We start from the raw sequence: 13,683 nt of genomic DNA, 5'->3' as shown, positions 1-13,683 counted from the left end.
TGAAAGACTCGCACCCGTTGAGTATTTACGTCGCTGCTTTTTCTTGTTTCGTCATACTTCGATTAACGGCGGTATTCTTTTGTTACGTTATAACCCATTACGTAACGCAATAAACAAAGAATGTGTATAACACTAAAGGTCTATGTAGATATCAATGTTGTCAAAATGGGCGAGATACGAGTACTAACGAAAGCGGACCACGGAGTAGTATAAAAAACACCCGCACAGGGGGAGGAGTTTTCGAAAAGAAACCAGAAAGGGTCGAACCGCCGGAAGGGGGGAGTTACATCCTATCTTGTACGGTGCTTCGTCGTTGGGCCGTCGTCGCCTCTTCTGCGGAATGTGGAGATGGTTTTGTGTATTGTGTGGCGAGGGGGGAGCCGTAACAATGAATACAATGAGGGGATATTGGGTAAAAGAAGAATAAACGCACAATGTCCTCTACTTTGTGTATGAATATTCTCTAGACTCCTCTTTTGGTTACATACTTACGTGCTAATTTAAGATAAATCTCGTAGTATCTTACCGGTACTGTCATTGCTTATGGGCTTGCGAAGTTATAATATTTTCGAACGATAATCATACGGTGTAAAATTTACCATCGAATGTAATATATTTATTACATTTATCATACTGGCCGTGTATAGTTACTCGAGATGGGAACACCAGCTGTACAAACCCAGACGCAGGCGGGGCACTGGGCAATGAGACGTTAATTCTACATAATCGTAATGGTTCTTCTATACAGGACGGTAAAAATAAGTTATATATAAAGGTAATGACTGTGTTTTATTTGTCTTATTATGCGATGCGACTCTTCTGGGTGTAGGATAACCCGGGGGTCGACCGCAAGCCTTGGGGAAAGTGTTGGGGGGAGTCCTCTATAATCGCAGGCGGCCTGTCTTTTCGTCACGCTCGCCGGCTCGTTCTTGTCTCTCTTGCTGTATTCTTATAAATAACGAATTATTTACTGAACGTTATCTTTAGCTTGCGCTACTTCAGTTAGGGGTCTACATTAGTCTGTTAAGGTTTAATTCTTCGCGTGCTTCTCGGGTTCTTCGCTTCAGGTGCGGGAAGGAATTCCGAGGTCAGGGGAGAAATCTCTTCGGGAGTTTATTTGGTCTTTACTCCAATAGATACCTATGGTTTCCTGAAGTTCAGCCCTGGTAGTCTGACCCTTCAATAGGTTCGTGTAATTCGTTGCTTTTCTTCTGTTGACTCGACAGGAGGAAGAGCCAATCGGTATGTTATGGAGCTTATTCAAGGTTCTTAGTGTTTGCTATGAGAAAGATCCAATGAGAGCTACTTCGCCGGCAATACATTAAGTTGATCGGTGGTTATTTAGTGGTTCTTTATATCTTAATATTTCGAATTAATATCAAACCAGACAGGTAAATAAAGTATTGTGTCGCCCACTGGAGAGTAGAATTACACATATTTAATCTTCGGCTAAAATAATTTTGGCGCCAAAAATCAATATCGTAGGAAGTTAGATATAGTAATGGACTGTTATACGTATGATGAATTTATGTCTTAGATGTAGCGTTTGAGATTGGGATAAATGTTGACAACTGTATCTACTTGTTTCTATAATTCTGACAGTAACCTCTTCTTAGCTCTAGTCATAAGTTCAAGACACCCTACCTTCTGCGAACCTCCGCACGAACCTGTCCGGACGCATGTCATCGACCGGACCCTGCTATGCCGCTCGAGCGAAAACAGGTAGTTATTTGCCAGGGAAACCGAGGTACACACTTACGTCACGTATAGCTTGGTAACAGGGCATGAAGCCCATGTTCTCCTTTAAATAATTATTAATGATATAGTATTTGGAAAGTTTAGTCAGAGGGATGTAAAATTTGTAGACGTGAAGATAAAAGACTTGTGAAATTTGTCGTGACACAACAAATAAATGGTACTCTCTGTTCTGGCTCTTCATTTTTTTCGAGATAGCACTGTGTTATACAATACATTTCCCGAGTCGAATCCGGTGACGGATTAATTTGTAGGTATATTAGTGTCGTCGTACTTTATAAATCTTTGATTCGAATAACTTATTCTCCCCACTCATGTTACTCAGTCCTTTCGCGGGTTAAAAAGTCACTTTTCGTCTACATTAGGTATTACTAACTCCTCCAGAGATAGTCAAGAACTAGTGTTGTATCGTATGTAACTCTCTCGTATATCTTAGATGATCATTAACCATGTTTAAGAAACCTCCGACACCTTTATGAAATAAACTAAGTTACATAGAGCGTAATAGTAGATATTCGTAAAACCTTATTCAAAGGACATTCTAGATGCGTCTCTGGTACCGTTTTAGTGTATTATGTACACAGCATGACCTCGTGAGAATACGCACGTATCCCGGGACCCGTTACGATAGGCCATGCGGGAGATTTTATTATGGTTTGTTTAGATGTCCTTTAGTCCAGGCCACTGAGCGCGTCAGGTTACGAGGACAGCGATTCCAGAGTCGTCATGTCACTCCATTATATTTATATCGCATTGCGCTGGTCATTTGGGGAAAGTGATGGTTAACGCAGACTATTATAGGGTTTACTATTATTGGATCGCATTGTGTTACTTTGTGCAAGGTATCAATCGCTCCCGTAGATTCAGGTCGTGATGGTCGGGTGGTGTGTGTGGCGGACCCAATTAGCTATTTAAAACGCCGCAGCGAGAGAGTTATCAAGGTCTCCTCCGGGGGTGAGAATGCATGTAACATGAGGAGATCTTTCATTTTTTATGTCCGTTAATTCTCGTGAATCCCGAGCGTGTCGAATCAATTGTTGAATGAGGAGCTTGGTAATAATAGTATGACTATAATAGCCAAGGAGTAAATACTATCCATCACCATACTGCGGCTATTTTACCGAAAGCGGTCAAAGTGGGTAAAGCAATATTTTATGAAATGACTCCCTTGAGCCGGGGTGGTTTGATTGGGTAACCGCAAATGTGTTGTGTTTTTGCCCTCCTGCTCTTCTGAGACTGAGACACGTCACTATCACTTCTTAAACCTCTCTCTTACCCCAACCTTATTGTATTATAAAAAATTCTTCTTAGTAAAAGTTTGTACCTAAAGTTTCGTGATTACTAATTTGGTTTGCGGACACGCATCGAGGATAAGATGTGTTTATTGAATCCTCTTATTTTTTATGCCTAATCTATTTTGGAGGTTTACACACTTAAAACGCATTTTCAAGAAGTATTTCTCGTTTGTCTATGATATATATAAAAAGCGTGAGGAATAATTGCAGCCGATTAGTACCCAGGGCGAACAGCGACCAACCACACATCCACTACACAGTGTGGCGTTCTAAAATGATTTACGGCGTGTACATGTCTTGACAGGGGTGAAAAGTTGACGGTGGTCCGTCGTGCGCACTCCACCGTATTTGCCTATAAAGGATAATGTCAAAGTGTGTATTATTATCAAAATCACTAAAAAACAAACGACATGAATAGACTATGAATACCTTAAAAGCTACAAACATATTGCGATTCGAATGTGACCAACAACTTTGACCATATATTAGTAGATCTAGAGTTTCTCTTACCAGCCAAACTTTCGAAGTACTTCTCAAATTCGTTAATCCAATTATTTGTTTGTAAGTCAGTTTCAAATCCCAGTAAGTAACATCCCCGTGCGCACAAACACACAACAGAAAACATTTATACTATATATACTTTGTGACGTTCCCTTCTTGTGTTACCCATAAGAGTTAATTGAAGTATTTATATAAGTACTTTTACTGACAATCACGCCTCGACCTTCATACTACTTACCAATCATACATGTTCTGTTTATGTATCATACGTAAATGGAGAAGAGATTATGGGAAGAAAGAAGAGGTTATTCAAACTCTGACAAACAGATGGTTAGGATAAGCTTCGGTCCAAAGTAATGTACCTGTATGTAAATGTCCTAAGCCCACGTCGTATTACCATCCAATAAGTACCGTTAAGTTGTTTGTGGTGTCGACAGCAATTATGACCTATGGTAAGTAAAAGACATTTATCTTCATACCATACAGATCAAATTTAGTACAGTCAAACAGTATTAGTATTATACCAGACGACTGGACAACTATATTTAAGTGAGTTTAAGTTACGTCTTATACAAAAAAAAAAACACCTAGATAGTTGGTAGTGAAATGAATGACAAATTTATTAGGCATGTTCCTATTTTTAAGTCTCTACCAAGGAACACTTGTCTATAACAGCTCTCAAGTGTAGTGGGTCATAGTTTGGTCGTTGCCCTTTTGACAAAGTCAACATCGCTACCTATTAAACAATAAAGAAGTTTCAACTGAATTTTTGTTTCCAACCTCCTTCATACCGTTATAGAATTCTTTTGATGGAATTAGCAGATCCTCCTCACAATAATCCAATGGTATAGTATTGTGCGTTTGGTAAGCCTGGCCCCCCCAGTCAAATTGGTCTAGAACTGCCACTGTAGCAGACCCCGAGCAGCAAGCAGGAAATGAACCCAGCTCACACTGTCCGCTCCTCGTGCAACGTCCCGCCAACACAGCACCCAGACCCCATGCAGCATTCTCATCTGTTTGTCCTAACTGGTGTCATTTTCTGGTTGCTAACGCCATTGTAACACATAATCACTGATGTTCCGCTGTAACAGAGAGTGAATACACATACTATACAGAGATGCTGTATGAGAAACCAATGTGATTTTGGAACATTGAACAATGTAAATCTATTCTAGTAGACCTCAACAATGGAATTATGGTCAGTAGTAGAAATGGCCATGTCATGGGACCGGTTAACTGTTATTACAACATTATATGAGTTTAAAATATGTTACTTCTGGTATTCTTGTCAATAAAATAATACAATAAATTGTATAACATATGGCAGGTGAATTAGATATAGAATCTTATTTTGTTAGAATGTTTCTTTTATTATCTTTTACTGTTTTTTAATGCCTTTGTCTGAATGTCTTTCATTTTTGTAAAGCACCTTGAATTGCCTTATGTTGAAAGGTGCTATATAAATAAACTTGCCTTGCCTTGCCTTGCCTAGATTGGATCCAAAATTGGAAAATCCCGGATAAAAAGTTTATGATCATCACATCGATTAATCAGTTTAATGAATGCCGGGGATAACTAGATCACACGTTATCTCCTTCTAGTTTTCCTAAATGCACAAAACCAAATACTACTTCCCCTGTTTCTTGTAAAGATCTGCTTCCTTGATCTTACTCAAACACATGTTCAAATCAAGCCCTGCAAATGGAAATAATATGAACACATGCCCATAGTCACTCTTTACATGCAAACACAAATTAACATGCAATATTTACCCCCTGTACAGTATGGCAGTCACAGTGTGACCTAGTACCCAAGATTAAGGCCTGGCAAAGCCAGATTTAGCCTCCCGGCAGACCAAATCCCAGCTTTTCAGAGCCTGTGAGGAACACACTTCTGAACTCTAATGCCAACACACTGCCAGCAAAGTCTTACACAAAAAGCTACAAACAACTTCTGAGGGCTTCAAAACTGCACCGCAGCAGATGCAGGATTTCTGGGTTAAACATCAACCCCACCTCCAAAAATAACCTCATGATGACCCATATGATTCATGGGGAACTAACAAGAACACTGAGAAATTATTCAGTTTTTAAGGGATTCCTCTATTATCAGTAATATTGCTAGCCTATTGATGCATTTTCTCCAAAGTATTGGCACTCATATTCACACTAAGATAAGAGCAGCCAAATATTTTAATCTTTAGATAAAACTACTCATCATGCTATAAGGTAAGGCAAGTGGGTTCAATAAGAATATTTGCTTAAAGCACAAAATAAATATGGTACTACCAGCTTTTTCTTTCTAAAAATGTTAAATGTCCTCTTTTATAACATAAATTGGTTTCAGTGGAATATAGGCAAATGTTATAACCCTAAAACTCAAAATTCATAAAACACAAAACTGGTGGTCAAGATAAAAACAGTATTCCCACATTTCAAGACAGTAGTAAAATTGGAATGTATGAACTGAGTAAAGAACAGCATTTCCCCATTAACTTGAGTTATACTGTAGCCTACACTTGATTTCCTGCTGTAATGGACTCCTCTCTCTCAGCTGTGCAGGAATGCATCGTATTTTTTCCCCATTACCAGCCTGCCAACTGTCTGCGGCAGCACCTCCCATCAGCCCACAGGCTCAGCTGACTGATGATCGATAGACTACTTAGCAGCCGTGAGCTACACATCCCAGTCATTTGACCCGCTGGAGCTGTGGGAATGGGCACGCAATCCAATAAGCATCGAGCCAATGAGACAAGCGAGCTGGACCGCCAACTTGAGGACCCCCCCCCCCCTGAGAGACTGTTCTCAGGACAGGAGGATACAGTTCTCTGAAGATCAGGCCGTCCAGCTATCGTCTCACACTTATGGTGAGATAAAGATGTGGCTCCCCAATTAGTTATTGATTTTGCCTTCCTCTTAATAGAGAAATGGTCCACTATAGTCATCTGCAATTGTTTCACAACCAAATTCTTGAAAATAAGTGCAGGGAAAGACGGAGTCTCTGAGACATTAAGTTATATTGGTCACAATTTGCACATATTGCAGTAATAATGTCTTTGTGCTTTTCTCAGTTTTTTATCATTATAAATATGTCTGATGTTGTAGTCCAGTGGCTGAATGTGTCATTTTCGGCTCGGCTAAAAGTGATAATCAACACAATAATCTTTTATTTGAGATAAAAAATCACAAGATGAATCTGTTATGCAAATAATTGCAACAGTAATATAACGTGCAGAAATAATAAACATAACATAAAATCAACAATAAATATGACAGTAAAAGGGTCAATAATTATACATGACAATAAGATATCTCTTATATTGCTGAAGCATAATGAAAACCTTCTTTCTGCAGCTTTGTTGCTTTTTCAATTTCAATATTTTCTACAAGTAAATGATAAAAAGTTATCTTAAAGTGACAAATGCACAGAGAATTGTCTCCCAAACAGCAAACTAACAGTTATGTTGACGAGGGAAGGTGAACATCAAGCAGCCTAAAAGACAAATATTTGTTCCCAGGACTTAAATACAAATACATGCATGTAGTGTCTGCTGGATGTGTAAATAGGGAATTAGAAACTGTCAGATAAACATACAGATGAAATAAATTAAATGCAGAAATGATTAGATTCCTAAACATGCATATTCACAAAGCTTTTGATTTAAGGTGGTTTGTCTAAGGTAATAACACATTGACAATTTCAAAGTTAGGTTGTTTTCACAAAGCTGATTTTAATGAAGAATTAGCTTCTATTTCATTTAGTTGATGCCCCTGAGTTTAACAACTTTTTCCGACTTTCTGAAAAATAACAAAATTCCTGTCTGAGGATATGACATTGGGACATCAGAGCCGAACTGCAGCATGTGAAGCAGCCTCAGACAAAGATAATAGTTCTAAGAGTTCTTAACTGCAGCAGATTGAGACCATAGTTTGCGAACATTGAAATGTAGCATTCACGATAATACATTTCTGCCATAAGGGCCACAAAGGGAGTAGAAGCCACCCGCTCTATATTTACTCCTGTGAATGAATGAAACACGCCCCCGTCGTTCTCCCTGCCTTTCTCCTCCTCAGCTTTCTCTCCCTCCCTCCTTCTCCCTCCATTAAGTCACACAGAAGGCCGTAATTCATTTTCGCAAATGCCATTCTGCAGCCGTGAGGGAAGTACCAAAAATGATGAGGCATTTCCCTGCAACCTTATAAATCTCAACATACTGAACACATCAAAACCTCCACACTCTTCTTAGGCTTCACACCTACTCAAATGAATCGTAAGCAGAGACGTAATGAGGGGTAAAGCCTTGAACTTGGCTTACCAGTCAACTTTTATTTTCACAGCTACTCAACAATTTAAACTGCCATGAAGCCTTCATACTTAATAAGAAATTTTTAAGGCATGTCAATAATAATAACAATAATAAGGACTTTTTACAGCCGGAAAAAATCTGCCACTTCCTTACAGAGCCCCTCCTCCAACACACACAAACGCGCACATGACCAATGAGGGCACGAGATAAGTTTGTGCACAGATGGAAGGCTGGCAGGCAGGTAGGCCATCCAGTTATTTTAGTCGGGCCGGCTACAATGATTGGTCGTGCTTGAAGAAACACACTCCTCAATGTCAGTTTCGGTAATTTATTGACAAGGATGACGACACCCTGAAACAGAGTAATGCAGCAAGGTAAGCTGACAAAGTATTACATCCATGCAATTTAATCAACACAAATATATACCACGAAACAGAGTATAGTAGTATAATAGTATAATATATATATAGTATAATATATAGTATAATATAATAGTGGAAACAGTCTTACATGAATGAGTGGACGAACGTCTCAACTTGAGAGTGAATGAACAATGTTTGAACTAAAATGGCCGCTCGGCATAACCGGGCAGCGACAGCAGTGACACTGCCCTCTAGTGGCCGGCGATAAACTCTTCATCCCTCCAGACCGGAAAGCTATGGGCCGGAATAGGCTAACGGTCTAAATCCCGTATCCAGCTGCCAGACTCGGGCTCGTAACGTGCAGGCGGCCTCCTCACGCGGCCCGGCCGAGTCGGCGGCGACTGCGGCACCGGGAGCGGTGCACCCAGGAAGGCACCCGTAGGAACAGTGAGGTCAGAGGACACCTCATCAGCAGGCGTCGGTGGGGAAGCGCCGATAGCCGAGTCGCGGGGTCCAACAGCCGGCCGCTGAGCAATCCCCTGGGGCGTCGCCCAGCCCGGGTAGATAGGTGGGGGCTGGTGTCCCAGGGCAGCGGGCGGCGGCGACGGCGCAGCCGACTGCTCACGGGCGCAGGGTGTGGCCGGCGTGTAGGCACGGAGGAACCGCCGGTTGCGCAGTGTCAGACGTCCCGAACCGTCAACCCTGACCCTATTTAGGGGCAATGGATGTCCACTCTCGGGAGACGACCGACAGTGGTGCGGTTAGCCAAAGTGACAGACCTAATGTTAGACCTATTTACAGGCAATGGACGTCCACTCTCGGGAGACGACCGACAGTGGTGCGGTTAGCCAAAGTGACAGACCTAATGTTAGACCTATTTACAGCCCACGATAATACCGGATAGATTGGGAGGTAACCTCGGAGGACAACGGTGGCAGGCCCACACAATGCGATTTGTACTGGTTGTGCCTCCAAGAACCTCCGGCCTGTCTTCGCCGTGTCCCGTGACGGACTCGCCTGATTGTAGTAGGTGTACCGTCCAGTGTTCGTGAGGTTCGTTAAACCGGGCTTTCGTGTCGACCACGGGAATGTTATTTCCTCAAACATCGACACAGTACGCCACCTACCCCCTATTTCTCGCCGGAACACAAGGCCCAGGAGTCTCACTTAAGAAGGAAAAGTGTTACCCCCTTCCGCCGAAGGTTCTTGGACTTGCGAGTGGAACTTCTCCCGAACCCGACTACGACGCCGATCTTTTGTCGGCAGTGGGAAGGTGGTAGAACGCGTGACGGGACCGACTGTTTAGTTCGTAGTGGTTCTAGGTCTTTCGTCCAGCTAAGAGCGATCCAAATACACAGTGCTGCATTCGTGCGTCTGGCCAAGATGGCGGCTCTATGCGGACCTATTTCCTCCTAACTTCTAGGCGAGGTACAAGTCCCGCGTCCGTCGACGTCGTCGTAGAGTAGTCTTCTCCAGATGGTGAGTCGTGGAGGCTTCACCTGAGTCCCGCTCTCGTCGCTATGGAAGGAAGAGTCCCCCTGGCTAAACTTGAGGACTACTCCCCTTTCCCCGGCCACCTAAGTTGGAAAAGGGGGCCACTGGCATGTTGAACTCATGCCCCGATTATACCGGGGGTCCGGGGACAATTAGTACGCAACATTAGTACACAATAATACAAATAATGTATATAAAACATATGACAAAAACATGTTTAACAAACTATTAATTTATTTATTAATTTAATCATATTGGAACTTCCAAGGGTTCCCCGTTTATGTCACGGTCCATAGTCGTGATAAATTTGTTACTACCATGGTTACTAATTCTGGTGGAAGGGACGAACATTTACGGCCCTACGCGGAGACCTGCATAGTCTGATAAAATTTGTTGAAAAGGGACGGAAAGTTTGGTGCATAGGGCCCACAAAATCGGACAGTAAAACGTCCCTATAGTAAATTGTAACTGGGAGAGGACTTTTACCTTGTATGAGACACGTAAAGGCCCTCTCAATGTACAATTTAATAATATAGGACGTTTTTACTGTCCGATTTGCGAGAGGTATGAAAATTTGTGAAAAGCGCCTGATAAACATTGTTGAAAAGGGACGGAAAGTTTGGCATAGGGACCCACAAATCGGACAGTAAAACGTCCAAAGTAAATGTAACTGGGAGAGGACCTTTACCTGCATAAGACACGTAAAGGTCCTCCACCAAGTTACATTTACTAATAAGCACGTTTTACTGTCCGATGTTGAGAGAAGGTCTGCAATTTTGTGAAAGGGGCTGGTAATATTTTGTAATAAGACCGAACATTTCACGCCACTACTCGGACCATCATAGTCTGATAAATTTTCCAAATGGTCCTCGTACTCTTATAGGAGGTTTCTTCCAATCCACCCACCACAGTACTTCTTCCGGCTATACCTACAGGCTACACGCCTGCCCATTTCGTGGCGTTTTAGGTGGGGGAAATCCCAATGTCCCCGTACCTCCAAGAAATCCCACACTAGTAGACCAGAAATCAGTGCACCCCTCACGAATTCAGGCCCCCGGCCCCTGAGTGCCACGTGCTCCATACCATTCACGGTGACAACGGCCTCCAGGAGTCAGGCAGGAAACCCCGAGACACTCCCCGTTTCTCTCCACAAAGGGCCAGATAAACCTACAACTTCTGACTGTACTCGTCTCACACACACGTAACACTCCCTCGGCACGACCTCGACGAATCAGGCCAGGAAGCCCCCACACACCTGCCCCGATTTCGCCTCCACAAAAGGGGCCAGATAAACTACCATTCTTACTTTGTACTTCGTCTCCACGGACACTAACCCTCGGCACGACCTCGACGAAGCCCCGCGCCCCCGACACCACTCACGATTTAGCCTCCACAAAAGGGACCAGGATAAACTACCTTCGACTGTACTCGGTCTCACACGTACGAAACCTTTGATTAGGTGGGTGCGAATCGTACGATAAATCCCATAATTTAGCATGGAACAGTGGTACGTACATCGACGTAAATTTTTGTTCGAATGTCGTGGCCCATAAGGGGTCCGCCAGAGGTAGGTTCGTACTGGGCCGGCTGGGGACGTAATGATACCAGAGACTTTAGTTAGACTGAAAATGGTGTGACACTCGTCCCAAATTAGGCTAAAAGTCGTGAGAAAGGGGAGCGTCCTTGCATCAAATTAGTGGCACCAGTGGTACCACCCCTAAATCCCTTACATGGACACACACCACGCCCAAGGAACGTGAAACTTAGGTTAACTAAACGGGACAAAAACAACATTAAAAAATGATAATACGTGACACGTAAGGACCCTACTACCAGGATGATACAATTTAGCTATACGTTTGACGTGATTTAGCGAGAAACGATAAAATTTGTCATATTTTATATAAAAGCTGATAAAATTTGTGGAGAAAGACGGGACAGTTAGTATAGATGAGCACATAATGGACAGTAAAATGCGTCCAATGTAAAGGGGGCGGACGTTTGTAACTGGGAGAGGACCATTTTATTAGTTAAACAAGGCGGACGAAAGGCCGTCGACGAGAAGCAATTGTACAGCATAGCATTTTGCTACTTACGTGAAAATTGTGAGTACAAATGTCGGCAAGTATACCGAAAGGGATTGTGTAAAGTTGTGTCATAGACGAACATTCCGACACTGACCCGGGACCTGTCCGAGGTCAGGACTCAAATTTGTTATGCCTGCGTACTCTAAAGGCGGGTAACCGGTAAGTTTACAATTGCTTTGCCGGTCACACGGCACCGCAGTAGTCGCTCGACAGCTTATATCTAGTCGTGCTACAGCCTGCAATGGGTGGTGCGCTCGGTTTTAAGGAGCGAGGAAAATCCAATGTGACTCCACTGCGTACCGACAAGAGACTCCAGAGGCCTAGTACGACTCTGAATAAGCACCCACTCTACGGTACATGAGGCGCGGGCACCTGAGATGCCACGTACTACCAATACACTCACGTGCAACGGATGACAGGAGTACGCACGAATACTCCCGAGACAAATGCCGATTATCTCCACAAAGAGTAAAGCTGAGATCAAACTACCCTACATGACTGTACTACCAGTATAACACGTACACTTACCTCGGCACGACATAGACATATGACGGAATATGACACCACACTCCGACTTTAGTACCACCAATAGGCCATTATAAACTATTATTACTGTACTCGTATTGAACCTTCCACAGCTCCCTCGGCTACGACCTCGACGAAGTCCACAGACTAAATTTGTTACAAATGGCTCCTAAGTCTGTGGAAGGGACCGAACATTTTACGCCACCTGTACCTCTCATAGTCTGATAAAATTTGTTGAAAAGGGACGGAGATTTGTGCATAGGTGACCCACAATATCGGACAGTAAGAAAGTCCTATAGTAAATTGTAACTGGGAGAGGACTTACTTGTATAAGACACGAATAAAGGCCCTCTCGACGTAATGTACAATGTATAATATAGGACGTTTTACCTGTCCGATTTTGCGAGAAGTTGCAAATTTTTGTGTACACTAAAAGGCTTACTACCACACCATTTGCTTCAAAGGGACGTGAAAGTTTAAGGTACTGAAACAGGACCAAATATCGGACAGTAAAACGTGATATAGTACGTGTACAGAGAGGACCTTACCTAGTATATGACACCCCTATGGTACTCTACACGTTAGATTTCGTAAAGCACGATATACATGTCAAATGTTGTAGAGAAGGTGTGCAAATTTTTGTGAAAGACGGGACTGTAGTGAAAGATTGTAATAATGACCCGACATACCCGCTACTCGACGTCCTTATCATAGTCTGATAAATTTCTAAATAAGGACCTCGTACTCTTATAGGAGGTGTCTTCTCCACCACCAAGGCACATATTCCGGCTATACGTACGGCTACGCCGACAGCCTAATTTTCGTGGTCGTACTTTAGGTGGAAAATCCAATGGTCAGTATCATGACATCCCACACAGTAGACCAAGAATCAGGAAGTCACGAGAATTCAGGCCCTCAGGCCCCTGAGTGCCACACGTTTCCAATACCTCCCACGGGTCAGTCCGTGTACGTCCCTGTGTACCGACCTCCAGACACCAGGCAGGAAACACCCCAGAACCTCCCCGGTGTCTCTCAACTAAAGGGGCCAGAGACTGGACCTACACACTTTTATTGGACTCAGGTGTAAAGTCCCTGTGTACGACCTCCAGAGATCAGGCAGGAAGTCCCGAGACACTCGGCCGTTTCTCTCCCCTAAATGGGCAGCAGAGAGGACCTTCACCACTTTATTTTGTCTCCAGGGTAAAGTCCCTGTGTACGCCTCCAGAAATCAGGCAGGAAACACCCAGAACCTCCCGGTGTCTCTCCTCTAAAGGGGCCAGAGACAGGACCTACTCACTTTATTTGTCTCAGAGGTAAAGTCCCTGTGTACGACCTCCAGAGAGAGGGCCTCTCACCTG

Source organism: Notothenia coriiceps, unplaced genomic scaffold, assembly GCF_000735185.1.
Source record: "Notothenia coriiceps isolate Sejong01 unplaced genomic scaffold, NC01 NC01_scaffold00036518, whole genome shotgun sequence".
NCBI lineage: Eukaryota > Metazoa > Chordata > Actinopteri > Perciformes > Nototheniidae > Notothenia > Notothenia coriiceps.
This window is presented reverse-complemented; position numbering follows the sequence as displayed.